Source organism: Suricata suricatta, chromosome 5 (assembly GCF_006229205.1).
Source record: "Suricata suricatta isolate VVHF042 chromosome 5, meerkat_22Aug2017_6uvM2_HiC, whole genome shotgun sequence".
NCBI classification, from domain to species: Eukaryota; Metazoa; Chordata; class Mammalia; order Carnivora; family Herpestidae; genus Suricata; species Suricata suricatta.
This window is the reverse complement of record NC_043704.1, coordinates 126136063-126152208: the sequence shown is the minus strand read 5'-3', so window position 1 is coordinate 126152208 and position 16146 is coordinate 126136063. Positions and strand designations below refer to the sequence as shown.

Genomic DNA, 16146 nt, shown 5'->3' with positions numbered 1-16146 from the left:
GGCCATTGTCTCTGCATCCTTCCCTGCCTGTACGTCTTCCCTGAGAGTATGAGTAAATGTGAATGTGAGTTTCGGGTTGATGGGACAGATACACAGCTAGGAGGGTAACAGCAGTGTGTAGCACCAGGCGTTGGCTCCAGGCTGAGCTCTGGGACCTCCTAGGTTCTCAGCCAGTGGGCTGGGCCCGAGGAGGCTCAGAGCCCAGAGTCCCCCATCCCTGAGCTCCCCTGCAAGGTGACCCTAGCTGGAGATTGCACTTTTCCTCCAGGGAAGGGTGGAGTGCCCTTATGTTTCAAAGTCTGCCAAAGCTCTTCCCTTAATTGAAAGGCTGGCATCTTAGGAGAGCAACGGGGGCTCCTCCTTCATTTCCGTTTCCTTGCAGCTGAGGCTACCCCCTGTGTGGGGGCCCCCTCCAAGCTGTGGGATCAGAGCTGACGTTCCCTTTCCTACCTGCCAGGGCAGAGCCCTAGTGAGGGCAGCCTGGGGCCTCCAACAGGGCCCGGCACTGGCTGTCTGCCCACACACGCATCCATGCTCACAGCCTCCAAATCTGAGGAGGCCAAGACACCCACAAAACCACATGTCTCTCCAACGTGCCACCTACCGGAGCCTGCGGCCACCTAGCTCCTCACCAGGGACAGACGGTAGGGCACCTGGGTGGCTCAGTTGGTTAAGCACCAGGGACAGAAGGAAGCCTGTACACCTAGGGTGGAAGTAGCTCTCCATCCCCACCACTCTAGGGAGGCTTTGCTCGGCTTCATTTCATATATTGCTATTCTGAAGATTTTGTGATAAAGGTGTTTTTGAAAACGATCTAGTCCCCCTGTCTTCTATAAATGGGGAAACTGAAATCCAGAGGGGGGTCCCAAGTGCCTTGCAGAGTAACCTGCATGCAGTCAGCACTCTGGGCTTGAGTGCCAGGCCTTGAGATACTGGGAGTGCACCAGCTCTGGCCTACCTCTTGGGCTCTTGACTCCCCTGTGAGGTAATTGGGCTAACTTGGCGGTTCTTAACCCAGTTTTGATCCATGATCAATTAGTGGGGCCGGGGGTGGGGATCAGGCCCAAACTGAGGTGAAGGTGAAGCCCCAAGTGTGTTATTTAGACAGATATGTCCAGCAGAATCCACTGGGCAATTCAGGTGACAATGCTTGGCTCTGACCATTTGTGTGCAGGGGGTAATGTGTGAAGATGAGGGAAAAAAACAAATAACACAGACAGCCCTGAATGTACAGGAATTTCCCTGCAGGTCGGGCAGAAGGAAAAGTGCCTTAAGATAGTGAGGCTAGGGGCGCCTGGGTGGCTCAGTCGGTTAAGCCTCCGACTTCGACTCAGGTCAGATCTCACGTCTGTGGGTTCGAGCCCCACGTAGGGCTCTGTGCTGACAGCTAGCTCAGAGCCTGGAGCCTGCTTCCAGTTCTGTGTCTCCTTGTCTCTCTACCCCTCCCCTTCTCATGCTCTGTCTCTCTCTGTATCAAAAATAAATAAAACATTAAAAAAAAAAAGATAGTGAGGCTGGCAATGAGAAGAGTGAGGGGCTTTGCCAGCATGGACACAGGGCAGTGGTGCATTCTTGATCCATGCTTCCTGGCCCAGGACAGATCCAGGAAAGAGCCACGTGATCTCAGATGCCTCACCAGACCTCTTCTGACTGTCCCTCAGAGGCAAACACTTCAATGCCTTTGGTTCCCATCTCCAGACACGACACCCTTTCTGTACACATTCATTGAAAAATCCATTTGTGGCACCCATATCTCATTCCCTCATTTAGAACTTTCCCCAGAGCTTGCCGCCCAAGTCCATCCCATTGTCTGTTGGCTGTGTCCATCTGGGCATTCTCAGACTCATGTCCCAAACAGGACTCATTGTCCCCACAAACCTCTTTTTTTTCCCTTCTTTCCCCAGCACCTTCACTCAGCTCCCCAAGCTAGAAACTGGGAATCCTCCTAGATGACTGTGCTTCTCACACCCTGACATCTGGTGCCCTTGCTGAGCCCTGTGACTTCTCCTTGGCGCCTCCTGTATTGGACCTGTGCTTTGTCGGCATGACATGCTTTGCCTCAGGCCCACCCCTCTCTCCCTGGATTACTGTAGCAATCTTCTCACCAGTTTTCCTGTCTGCCCCTTTAAAATCCTCCATCCCACCACCCCAGAGATAGCTTTCTCAAACTCAAACGTGAGCCCCTCTCACTGGCTATCCACTTCCTACAAGATAAAAACCAATGCCCTTGGCATAGTATTTAAGATGCTTACAGGTCCCAGACTTTGCCTGCCTCTGCGTACCCTGCTGTGGCTGATTGTATTTTATGAAGATGGCTTCTCCAATATCTGCCATCCCATGTGACAATGACATTCCTTCATCAAGAGGTGGGGTCTTGTGTTCCCTCCCCTTCAATCTGGGCCAGTCTTAGTTACTTGCTTTAATGAAGAGAATGCAGCAGAAGGTGATGGTATGTGACCTCTGAGTCTTAAGTCCTGACAGTGACAGAGAACCCATCTGGCTCTTTCCCTCCTGGGACCCTCAGAAGCCAGACATCTCATTGTAAGGAAGCCCACTCTTCCCTGCTCACTAAGAGGTCACGTGTCGCTGTTACAGCCAACCTCAGTTGAATTTTCAGTCTGCAACCAGCATCAACTGCCAGACATGTCACTGAAGGCCTCCAGAGGATTCCAGTCCCAGCCTTCATGCCAAGTGGAGCAGAAATGAGTGGTCCTACCGAGCTTTATAGAGATGGCAGATCTGTGAGCAAACTGAATGCTGCCATTGTTTGAAGCACAGAGTTTTGTGTTGCTTTGTAATGCAGCACTAGATTGCTGCAACTCCGATGGCCATACACCTTGCCCTTCAAACTCCATCAAGGTAATACTACTCAAGTTCCCCACAGCACACATTCACTGTCTATGTCTCTGTTCACAAACTGCACAGAATTATCTTCCCCTTCTTGATCTGGATAACTAACTCTTCTTGGCTTTCTCTTGCCCAGCATGTGACTCAGTTATGTGTCTAGTTCAAGGTTGCTTCTAAAAATCCCAGCACCCTACTGCTGCAGAGGCCTCTTGGTGGCTTGGCACATGGTTGGCATGAAGGGCAGCATTTAGCTGTGTGAGGGCTGTCATAACAGCCTGGGAGAGAGCACGAGATCTGGACAAAAGGCCGAGCAGCAGGGATGCAGGGAGAGCGCTGCAAAGGTTGAATTCACAAGGCGGTCATGGATTTGAGTTGGAAGAAAAGAGGCAGTTTCCAGCCTCAGGGCCAGGAAGGGGACAAGGCTCAGTGTGGAGATGGGCCCCAGGCAGAGGGGTGTATGTGAAGAGAGAGGACAGTGAGTTCAGTTTGGGAATATCCAAGTTTCTAAGCATAAAGCTCAGAAAAGACCAGTCTCCTTCTAGCCAAATTAGTAATGAATTAATAGGAATGACTAACTTCTACCAAATTCCCCAGCAGTCTCTGGAGAGGAAGGTGAGGACAGTGGGAGAAAAAAAATCTGTCTCCAATCTTTCCTGAAAGATTTGCCTTTGCTCTCTCCAGGAAATACAGAAATTTCCCATTCCACACCTCCCCACCAGACACTAGGTGGGAGCCTCCGCCTAGAGCCAGCTGGCACCTTTCCACATCCTACACCCCCTCATGGAGCCAACCTCATCACCAGCTTTTGGCCAACTTTCACCATCCTTCTCCAACCATGGAATTCTCTCTTTCCCTATCATTTTCTGTCCCCTCACTCTATTTTTTTTTTCTTTCTCACGGCACTACTTGCTTCCTAGAATTATATCACTGCCTCTTATTGGCCTCTTCCCCCACCAGACAAAGACTGCATGGAGGCAAGATGATGAATGGTTTTTAAGGTGCCACTTGCCCATTGCCTGGAACAATGCCCGGCCCATCACTGGAGCTCAACTGTTGTCGAGTGAATAGATGTGTCTTTATTTTTATTTTTAAATGTTTGTTTATGTATTTATTTTGAGAGAGAGGGAGAGCAAGCGCAAGGGAGGGGCTCGAGAGAGAGGGAGATAGAGAATCCCAAGCAGGCTCCACGCTTGGGATAGAGAATCCTGAAGCGAGGCTCGATTCCATGAACAGTGAGATCACGGCCCGAGCCAAAATGAAGAGTCAGACACTTAACCAACGGAGCCATCCAGGTGCTCCTGAATGTGTCTTTAATACTCTAACTCATGGAGTGCCTGGGTGGCTCAATTGGTTAAACATCTGACTCTTGACTTCAGCTCAGGTCATGATCTCATGGTGTGTGAGTTTGAGCCTCACATCAGGCTCTGCAGAGCCTGCTTGGGATTCTCTCTCTCTTCCTCTCTGCCCCTCCCCCTGCTCAAAAATAAATAAACATAAAAAAATACTCTTAACTCATGAGTCCTTGCTCCAGAAATTTGTCCATCAGAGTTGCCAGTGAGGAAGCTGCAGGTTCATTACAATGATCTGTCCCCAGTCATTTATGAATGCCCCCTCAGTGCTGCCTTTGGTCAGTCTATAAGCCACAAAGGTCGAAAGGCCCAAAATAGCATCTATCTAGTCAGCTGCCCCATTAATTTACTTGGCTTAACGCTGAATCACTGTTGGATTTTTCTAAACCTAAACTAAAAATTTCAACATTTGCATTTATGTCTGAAAAGGCTTTCTGGAGTGGTAGACATATTTTATATTCTGATTGTGGCAGTATTTACACAGGTGCATACAGTTGTCAAAACTCATCAATCATTTAAAACCTGTGCACTTTATTGTATGTAAACTAGATTTCAATAAAGTTGGTTTCAGGAAAAACTAATTTTAAAAAGACTTGCAACCATGAAGGTATTCAAAATAATGTTCTTGGCTTTGAAAGGAACTCCACAGGGTTGTTTTGTTTTTTAATATTATGAGCAGTGGTAATGTCATTGGAATACATTTATTCACTCAAGGAGCCCACTTTGAAAGGGTCAGAACCCATGTAAATGGCTATGTTTGTGTGGTGTGCCAATAGAAGCGGCTAGGTTTCCGTGTTTTGTAAAACTGTACATGTCTTTAGACACATCTTGTAGACGGAAGCCTCAGGAGAAGGCTGATGTAGGGGAATGTTCCCATACGGCGCGGTAGGCAGGAAGCTCCTAGATCCAAAGGCTCATACCCATAGCCCTATTCCTTCTCCCAACCCTCACAAACACGAGGAGGAGGCTTGGAGAGGAGGCAAGCAGGGAAACTGGGGTGGTCATGAAGATCTTTCTTCCAATGAAGAGAAATCTTTTTGTTACCTGTGCCAAAGGCTGACAAGATGCTGAGATGCCAAGTGAAAGTTCAGAGCGAGGCCCCAGGCCCAGCCAGGCCTCAAGGTGTAATACTGCCACAGATGGTGAGCCATAAGGACAAGGAGGGAAACCTTCACAGCTCAGGATGAATGAGAAAGGGTCAAAGTGCAGCCAGTACATAGTGTCCTTTACGTGTGCATCACCCTCTTTTCCAAGCTAAGTATTACAACTATGACCTGAGGCATCTACTCATGCTTATAGGGACACTGGGCGGAAGTTCTGAAATGTGATGCCCACGAGGGCTACCTGTTTAATCAGGGACTTTGCTGTCCACCATTCTGATTTTGTCTGTTTTGTCCACAAAACTCCAAAAAATTCACTTGATACCTGATGTCCACTAGTATGTGAAGTCTCTGAGATAATTTAATATTCCGAGAGAGGCTAGGAGGGAAAGCATTCAGGAGCAGGAGGTGGGGCTGGGCTCAGACCTAGGCTGTGACCTCCCAGTTTGAACAACTACTTCCCTCCATAAATGGCGGCTTCCAGGAATCTAAACGGAACTATTCTTTGGAAGGAAGGAAGGAGGGAAGGGAGGAAAGAAGGGAAAAAGGGGAAGGAAGGAGGTAAGGAAAAAGGGCAGGAGGACGGGGGAGGGAGGGAAAGGGAGAGAAGAAAGAGAAAAGAAGAACACAGTGAGACCTTATTCTCACCCTCCCCAGCAATTCCGGGAGAGTGCAGGGGTGTGCTGAGGGCCACTCTGTAGTTCTCTGAGTGAGGGCAGAGACCCCAAGGCACCGCTTGCTTTCATTCCTCCAACCTCTGGAGTCAAAATCTGCCTCCAGAGACCATTCTGCTGCTCCTGTCCACCGGCTGGAGCCGACCACACTCCAGACAGGCTCACACATCTCTCGGGAAGCATCAGAATGGCACGGCCTTGCTGACGACTCTCCTGGGTTTGAGCAACAGCTGGCATTCAAAAACCCCTTTCCACAGTCAACTGGAATCCCTCCTACATAACCAGAAATCCATCTACACTTCTCTTTTTCATTCCACCCCTTCATTTTGCATCAGTGTATGATGTGCACATGTTTTTTAAAATCAGGTAACACGGAAAGGCTTGGACTGCCGAAGCCCAGTCCTGCCCTCTGTGCAAGGCCCTCCACCAGTGCAGCAGGTCAGGGACAACCACCTCTGGCTCGAGCTTTTTGGTGGATTACATCCACACATATCAAAACCACACGATTGTTCTGCAGTTTCCTGATTTATCATTTTGCCACTGTCAGGTGTTGCATGCCAACAGAGGAGAGGATTTAGCTCACGTATTCCTGCATCCCCCACCCCTCTTGTGGCTCCTTCCAACTTGCAATAGTTCTACCATGTTTGCATTAACACTGGACAGTTTTGCTCTTTGGCAACAAGCTGGGAGCCAGAAGGAGCAGAACTTCCCTGCTCAGTGTACATGTGTGCTAGCTGATGGTTCCTAAGCTCGTGGAGAAGGTTGCCTGTGTTTCCCAAGGGTGAAGAGATGCTCTATATAAGCCATTTCTCATCTCTGTCTCTGCCACACCTTCACATCCTAAATTGGTCTCTCTCTAGGGCTGTGCCCAGTGCAAGGGTCCACACACTGCAGGCCCCATGCTTGCACCTGACAGCGGGCCTTCTGTGGCCCATTGGCATTCTCAGCTGCCTCCATCTTACTGAGATTATTGCAAATGTTCCCCTACTCATAATCTCTCCTTTCTCTTTTCTGTTACTGGCTTTTTTATTCTTTTATTCATCACTCTCATTATAATGAGGGTGATGGAAGATGAGGGGAGACAAATAGGTGCCCGGTCAGCCATCTTGAATCATAAATCTAGTATCTTTCCTGATAAGTCTAGCAAACAAGTTGACAATTATCTGCCCACTTTTCCAATGGAGAAAAAAGCAGTATACATGTGTCTGTGGACTAAGTGGTCAGGCCAAAACGTGTACCCAGGTCTTTCTCTACAAGTCTCTCCCACGACCTCCCTACTACATTCATGAGTTCTGATTTGATCAGAATCTTCTAGAGTGGTATCTCAGTGATTCCAACAGAAGGCACATGGCTGGAAGGTGATGCTGGCTCTAGGCGTCTGCCCATCTCCACTTGTATTGTGTCTTTCAGTGTCTCTAGCCTCATAGCCCATTCTCAGTCCTGGCTGGCAGTTCACCACATGGGTAAGACCTCAGAGGTGGGGCTCTGGGCTCAAGATGCCCGAGTGAAATGGGGACGAAGAAGAGAACTCAGCAAGAGACTCCTCGCTGTTTCTCAGTTCCCTGACAGGGATGCAGGCATCTGAACGGGGAGGAGCAGCTCTGTGTTAGCTCCTCTGAGGCCCACTGGAGAGGCCCCTCACACAGAGCTGGATGGGAGACAGGGATCCTTTTCTCTGTCCTTCCAGAAGAAAAAGAAGGAAGCAAAGCAAGGCCTCAGACATGAAAGGCCTCCTTCACCAGTCGGCTGGCTTACCCATCCTGTACCTTCTGCAGGGTGTGACTTTGGATCCAAACCAGGGCCCAGTGGCCCCAAAGGGGAATGTCTCTTTCAAAAAGTGATTCAGGAAATAAAATATTTTCCCATGCAGGAAGAATGTCTGAACAAGATAAAGTTCAGAGATTCAAAATAGCCAGCCTAGGGTCAAAGTTGGTGGTATTCCTAGGGGGCAATAATAAAAGGTATCTTTAGTATTTTTATAAACTAGAAAAAGCCTTTGATATGACAGGGTCCTGGGAGCCTGCGCAAGTACAAAAATCAGGATAATCTAAGAAGAAAAACATGATTTCCACCACAGCCTCCTTGTTCCTTAAGAAGGAAGTAGCCAGACTGGAGAGTTGTAACTGGGGCCCCGCCTGGGAGGGGAGGCCATCAAGCCAGGTCCCTGTCTGGTCTCTCCAGCGCCCCCTGCCAGCCTCTACTGCCCCCAGAATGGCCTTTCTGTATGGCAGGGTTCTCCCAATAGGACTGAGAAAGGCCCCTCTCTGAGGCCCATGAGAGCTGCATCAGTGGAGGCCAGAAGGCCACAAGAAAAGCGCAGCAGGCACAGAGGGGCATCTCGTGGAGGTGGACCCCCGCCGGCTTTCACACTGCCCCAGGGGGTCCTGGCCAAGGCACCATTTGGAGCCATGTCCCCTACACATTGAATTAGAAAAAATAATCTTTTCACCATTTTTTAGTCTAGTCTACTCAGTTTAGATAAGAATCTCACCTGAAATATCTCACCTGTAAGATAAAATTAGAATGGACCTTTCAAGTCCCAAACTGCATTATTCTGTAGTTTTTGTTGTTATTTTGTGTGTTTTGTGTTCAATGTTATTATGAACTAGAAGAGGCCTTTGATAAGCCGGAGCCCCGGGGGCCTTGCAAGTACAAAGATCAGAACCATCTGTAAAGAAGTATGTGGACTGCCACCCAGTCCCTGTCCGAGGGGACACAGGGCACAGAAAAGGGAGCGACACAAGCTCTAGCAGCTATCACTACTGACCCTGAAACACTTTGGGCTGTGACTGTCTTAGGTTTTCTCCTGATGGTGTCTGTCTGATACTTGGCCCTAGGGAGGGAGAAGGCAGATGGCTAGATTGTTCTGGCATTTGCGAGGGAAGATAAAATGGAAGACAGAGGGTGACAGACTCCCTGATACAATAGGGACCCACAGTTCTGGGCTCTAGAAACCCAGTTTCTGGAAGAGAGGAGACATGAGCACACGAGACCAAATGATTTGTCAGCTTAACTAGAAGGATGATGCTCAAGTGTCCCCGGAAAAATAAAAAACTCTGAAACAAACCTATCATTGACATTTATGTAAATATGTGTCCAAATTCTTCCTCAGAAATTCTTTTTTTTTTTTAAGTCAGAAAAGCTTTCCCTTCATGGAGTATAAGTGCCATTTGTCTTTTTTGGAAGTTGGGATGAGGGTAATTGTTAGATTGAAATAAGGCGTCATTAGGGAAACAACTTTGAATCCACTTACACCCAGACCTATTAATATGGAGATGTTACCTATTTTATATTCTTGCTCTTCTCTGTAGGAACAAGATAAGATGTTAATATTTTCCTTCGTTTCTCTGAAGGGTTTGAAGATAAAGCCCTCAAGGAAGGGAAAGCTAGTTTTTCAGAGAGAAAGTGGGGCTGGGGGATGTGGTATGAGAAGAGCGGAGAACCCTGGGGTCGGACCCCCAGGAGGCTGGCCAGGAGGGAGGCAGGCTCATGGCCGTGGGGAGCACCGAGGGACTGTCTGTATTCCTCACATTATCTTGTTTGCTTACTTTTTCCTCTTTCCCTTTTGTCAGTCTTGGTCACCCGGTATCTTGTGCATCTGCGTGACCATCTGGCATATAATAAATGTCCAATAAATATTTGCTCCATTAGGTTAGTCCTCATACAGCCCTGAGAGGTAGGTATGATTCCTTTTGTTTATGGATAAGGAAATGGAGGTTCAGGGAAGCTTACACAATTGTTTTATTTCACACAACTGGTAAATGGTAGGCAGCCAGCTGACGCCAAATCAGGCCATCATCCTGCCCCACTGGGCTGCCCCATCTCATGAGAATTTGGAGGAAGGAGGCATCCCTGAAAATGTTTTCATCAAGATTTCTGGTTATCTAATTGCCAATCCAGTGGATTCCTATGGTGGCTCTATCTAAGTTCTGTAGCATTTGATGCACTTGGTTTCCCTTCGCTCACTCCCACGATATCACTTGCCATCCCAGTGCTCTTGCTCTGTCTGTCCCTTCTTAGAAATCCTTGGGGGAGCCCTTTTCTGGTTCCCCACCTGATGAGGATGGTATCTGGGCTCTGTCCTCAGCCCTCTACACATGCTGGCCCTGGGCGCCCCGCACACCTGCTCCTGCGGGGCCAGCCTGGCGGCACGCTGAAAGCCTCTTGCCATCGCTGGAGGGCAGCCCCCCACCCCCAGCCGGGCCCTGGGATGAACCGCATTCCACACATTTCAGCTTTGACTCCCTGCCAGTATCTGAAATTCATGCCCCAAACCATGATCTTACCTGGGGTCATCTCCTCATCTCAATGTCAGTTCTCGCCTTGGGACTTCAACCTCCAAACCAAGACTCAAACCCACCCCACGCTCTCCAGCTCCACTGCCGCCCTCCACTCCAGCCGCTGTCAACTCTCGCCTGGACGCTATCAGGTTACCCTTTTCCTAAGCCCACGCTTTCCTCCCTCCCATCTGTTCTTCAGCCAGGAGTCATCTATTTTTCTTTTAATTTTACTTGTTTATTTTTCAGAGAGAGAGAGAGAGAGAGCAAGCGAGGGGGGGGCAGGGAGAGAGGGAGAGAGACAATCCTAAAGAGGCTCTGTGCTGACGGCATAGGGCTTAATCTCATGAACTATGAGATCATGACCTGAGCCAAGATCGAGTTAGACGCTTATCACCTGAGCCACCAAACAGCCCCTTCCCCCAAGGAGTCATCTTTTAAGAACTTTAAATATAACATTCACACAAAAAAGGTCTAAGTCATAGAGTACAACTTGGTAAAATCTCACAAACTGAGGACACTTAAAGGACCAGTATCCAGATCAAAAAACAGAACATGCCCTGCTTCCCAGAAGCCCCGAGCACCCTTCTTGCCACTCCCCACCTCCAGCAGAAAGACTCTCCTGACTTCTAGCTGCACAGGTTAGTCTGCATGTTTTCTACTTTATAGAAATACAACCACACACTATGTCAGTATGATCTCCTGAAAATGGAGATTAGAGCCTGGAGTGACCCTCCAGTAGGTTCCCACCATCTTAGGTAAAAGCAAGCAAAGTGTCTCAGCCTAGAGGGCCCCCCGTCTAGCCCCCGTCCACCCTCTGTTCTCACGGCACTACCCACCACCTGGGCCTCTTCTCCTATGTTCGGCTTGTTGTAGAAAGTGAACACTGAGTGGAAAATCCATGGCCCCTGTGAGATGAGGTGTGGCCTCAGAGCCATTCACTCTACCTGGGGGGTCTTTACTCCTGTCCCTTCCCCTGGTTAGCCTCTACTCACCTATCTTTCTGGTGGCAAAGAGCGCTCCTCCTGATACACACTCTCTATTGTTCACATGGAGCAGTGAGCCCAGACTGCAATTACAACCACCGTGAGTGTTTTGGGCCCTGCGGCAATCCTGGCACCTTGCATGTACCTGTCACCTGCCAGCAGGGTGGAGGAGGCGAATGACCACAGAAGCACACCTGCTACTTTGTGGGGAAGAGGCGATGGCTTGGCAAATGCTGGGAAATGAATAAATCAGTGGGAGGGAATACATTTCAGTGAGTGGCACCACGGGTTACCTAGACACCCAAAAGCTGTAAGTAAGTGGATGTGAAATTATCAAAAGAAATTGTAAATTCCTTGTACAAATAGGTAGGGTTTCTTTCTCCTTCTATTGTACTCATTTATCTCACCAAAAAGTTCTGGAGGCTGATAAGTTACTTGGTAAAGTCTCACAAACTGAGGACACTTAGGGCTTGCTAGCTCTTGTAGTCTTCCCCTTTCCTCTGAATTAGCCCTGGACCAGCTCCATATCAGATTCCCAAGCATCTCCTCTTGGAGAAATGAAAGCCTAAACCCATCTTTGACTCTTGGCCTTGCAGGTGTTTTAGCAGACAAGAGTCTGGAGACTTGCCCTGAGCGGTGAGGAGGGAGCAATGAGTGAGTGAGTGTCCGGGGGTGGCCTGGAGCCACTGGATGCAGAGACTGAGAAGGTTCTGTGGATCTCCTGGCAGGACAAAGAAAGAGCCCTTGCCCAGGGAAACCCCCACAGTGGCGGCCCATGCCCACCCACTACCTGCTGGGCCTCAGCAGCATCAACTCTGGGAAGACCATCCCACAGCCTCCCTCAGAGTTCTGCATGAGTCCCTCACTGCATGCTCAGCCCTTCAAAGCCACAGCAGAGGCCTGAAAATAAAGTATCAAGAACCTGTAAGAGAGTCAAGCATAGCAGGTGCTTGAGAGGAGGGTGAGCGATTGCCCACTTGGAGAAGCCCGGTCACTGGCGCGTGTGTGGCCGCCCATCGGCCCTGCCCCAGCCACTGTGCTGGGCCTCGCTCCCTGTCAGCACCCTCCCTCCCGCTGCTCTGGTGTCAGAATGCCACCTGAGGCCAAGGCACAGGCACACATGCATACACACGCACCAGACAGGCGTGCTCGGCGCACCATCCCCACCACGTGCACTCACACAGGCGGGGACTCCCCTGAAACAGACCTGTCACTGGCAGAGACATGCTTTCCTGCTTGGGAACATTGTCACACCCTGTCCTGATCACCCTGGCATTCCCCTGCACACCGAGGGACCCAGGATTCACAGATGCCCACACCCTTCCAAGATCCCACTGCTCTATAAAAGCTATGCAGCCCCCTAAAAACTTGGTCCCAGGTGGAGCAGACCCTTGGTAGCCAGGATAAGACATTCAGGAGGCAAAAAAAGGAAAACTAACCTCCAACAGAGGGAACTGACTGCTCCTACATAGGAAAATCACTACACAGGAAGTCACCAGAGGAAGGATGGCAGGAGGAAAGGGTTCTTTGTCTCACACTCAAATTTCTCTATCCCATCAGGTACCTCAAGGGAATAAAATGTCTTCCCTAAGCACTAAGTGATGATCATGATTCCAGATTCTGCCACTTGACTTCCTGCAGATCACAGGAAGGGCATCTAACCTGGTAATCACAGTTTCCCCACAGACCCATGAGAGTCAAAATATCAAACATATTGACCCAAAGGACTATACTACCTACAATGGTGGTCTTCCAACACTCTTTGTTATGATTTTTACAAGTGATCTCACATCTCTCTACACCCAACCTTCTTAGTCCCTGGGACCTCAAGGCAAAATGCAAAGAACATTCTCTCCTACCTATGCTGCCCCCAGCCTCCTTGCTGGGTATGATGGGTTTAACTGTGTCCTTGGATTGTGTTAGGGTCAAAAGCCTAACTCCTGGTACCGGGGAATGTGACATTATTTGGACATAGGCTTTTTGCAGATGTAATCAAGTTAAGGTGAGGTCATACTAGAAAAAGATGGTCCCCAATCCAATGACTGGCATCCTTGTGAGAGGAAGAAATTGGAATCCAGAGATATACAGGGCAATGGAGGCAGAGAATGGATTGATGTGTCTATAAGCCAAGGAATACCAAGGACTTTTGCCAATCACTAGAAGTGCAGAGGACATGCCCTACGACCCCCTTGGTCTTAATTCCCTTTGGTTCAGTGACAGAATCCTGTCCCTCTGGCCCAGTGGTCCTCAGCTGACCCTTGCAGCAACCTGTGTCACCTTCCTTGGGCCACCACATTTCCTCCTCCAGCTCCCAGGAGAGTGTTCTCGCCTGCTTTCCAGGTACTTGAGGAAGTAGGTTGCTTTATCTATTTTTTTTCTGAAAGAGAGAACACAAGAGAGAGAGAGAAAGAGGGGAGGGGCAGAGAGAGAGGGGGAGAGAGAGAATCCCAAGAAAACCCCATGCTGTCAGTGCAGAGTCTGATTTGGGGTTCAATCCTACAAACCATGAAACCATGACCTAAGCTAAAATCAAGAGTCAGATGCTTAGCTTACTGAACCACCCAGGCACTCCGTTTTATTATTTTTTTTAGTTGTTAAGTCTTTCTCAACTCACCCCAGCTATTTCCTTAATTCCTCCATTACCCACTTATTGTCCACTGTGGACAACCACTGTGGCAGTCAGCACCTCCTGTGCTGGGCACCCATTTCCTGCCTCACCCCTATTCCCATCCTTGATCTGCTTGCCTAACTTAGGCTCTGCTCCCCCAACCCTGGGTGTCTTCTTACTCATTCTCAGGTTCCTCTGCCTTCTATCCACAGCTGGATGATCCTGACTGCTCATGTTTCCTGAGAATTTTCTCCAAACACACAGACCTCTTTTCCACACGAGCCAATAGTTACAAGAAGCCCATGTAAAACAGTGGTGGGGCAGGGGGCATCCTTCTCTCCTCCAGCTGAAATGGCTTACCTTGTACCTCTCAAAGCTGTCATGTAGAATGACCTGTCTCCTTGGTTGGTGGCAAATTCTCACAAGCATCTGAGAATCATTTGCAGACATTTTGCCAGAGAGTATCTACTCACCATTTTTTCTAGATCATATAAAAGACATAGCTCCAGGTTGACTTGCTTCTCCAGACTTTTCCTTTTCTAGACTCCCTCTAAACCTACGCCTGTCACCTGTAAGTGGCCTCCCTCCTTTCTGTGGCTGGCTCTGGGAGGCAGCACCAGCCCCGTCATGCAGCACTTGCGTCTGTTCCTTAAACACATCCTCTTCATCTGGGTTCTGCCCCCTGAGCATGCTGCTCTTGGCCTAGAACACTCTCCTGTGCCCTTCTCGCCCAGATCTCCTTGTCGGCTTAACTCTGACTGCCTTACCAAGCTCTGTTTGACCCTCACTTTACTCCCATCATGGCTGTGGTTGCAGGGCAGTCATGATTATTCAGGGGTTGGGGAGGTCCACTCCTAAAGTCCTCACTTGGTTCAAAACACACACAAGTCAACAATTACCCTTCACTGGATGTGGTATCTCCCTATGATGACTGAAACCGTGCCTCCCTCTGGCAAAGGTGCAGACACAGTTTACAATTCCTTTGGCCTGCCAGCTCTAATAGATTTCACCGAGGGCTGTGGGGGGTGGGGGGTGAGGCGGGGGAGTGTGGTACATTATTCCTAATTTTGCCCAGAAGGAATATTAAAAATAAGGTGATAAGCAGATATTTATTGAATCGCATCATGGGCCAAGCATATTCCAGAAGAGACCAAGGGCCAAGCAGGACGAGACCCCTCTGGGGGCAGTTTGTTAATAAGATGAAGCATATGTACACAATAGTAGTAACTACTCTCAAGACGGTATGGCAGATGCTAATGATACAAGTAATGGTGCCAGAGGCACTCAGAATATGAGAAGGTGAGAGAGAGGTCTCTGCAGAAGATGAGGCCAGAGCTGGGTTTTTGAGGATGAGGAGAATGTCAGAAAGTGGAGAGAGACAAAGTGGTCATCCTAGCCCAGGAGACAAAATGAGGAATGGAAAAACACAAGCATGACAGGATTGGGGTCAGGGAATGATCTGGTTAGTCTGAGAAAGTTCTGGCTAGGTGAGAGGGGAAAACCCATTCAGGAAAGAGGACTGGTGCCCAAGGAAAGCCACAGAACTTTATCTCCCTTTGGCCATCGCTGAAGACTTCTGGGCAGGCATTATGAATGTCAAACATTTTTAGAAAGGTTAACCTGTAACAGGATGAGGGATAGAGAGAGTAGGATGACTGGAGGTGGGTGGGCCAATGCAAGGGTTTGGACCAGGTAGAAGGAGCCTCCGGTTGGAAGGGGCAGTGGACCAGGGACACCAGCAGGAGAAAAGCTCCAAGGAAGGCAATTACTTGATGACTAAGGGGAAGTGGGAGGTAATGAATGAGCATCTGAAGGCCAAGGAAAGGGAAAGAGGGATCTCAAAAGACAATGGGAACACGGTGACTGGTGGGAGGCACATGTAGACTATGGGGCTGGGGCAGACCCAAGCGGACATCCAGGGAGACATTCCTGGGTTTCAGGCTGGCCAGCAGGTGCCTCTGTGGATAGTGAGCCTTACTTCTGACAGCTATTCAACCTCATACCCAGGAAAAGAGGATATGTTTGTTTGGACCATATGGAATCCAAGGACCAATCTCCAGAATAAAATGGTGACTCACTAGCCACATGTGGGGTTGTGAAATAAATCCCCTTTGGGCTTTATGCAATGTTGCCACTCCTTGAGTATCAAGACTGCAAGAATGCTGCTAGGGAAAGACGTCTTATCCCATTATCTCCGTTACCTTTTGCTCCTTCTCCCTGAGGCCAAAGAGCCCTATGTTTTATTAGACTCCACATAGCTGCAAGTTACCATCTGTGAGGGGCCTGAAATGGTGCCCTGGGGCAT

At 49.1% G+C, this 16146-nt stretch overlaps 1 protein-coding gene across 1 annotated transcript in view; it reads right to left on the bottom strand.

Moving 5' to 3' along the window:
• The window catches only part of SLCO2A1 (solute carrier organic anion transporter family member 2A1), an 89451-nt gene that overhangs the window by 47539 nt on the left and 25766 nt on the right, over window positions 1-16146 (bottom strand). The window lies entirely within an intron of this gene.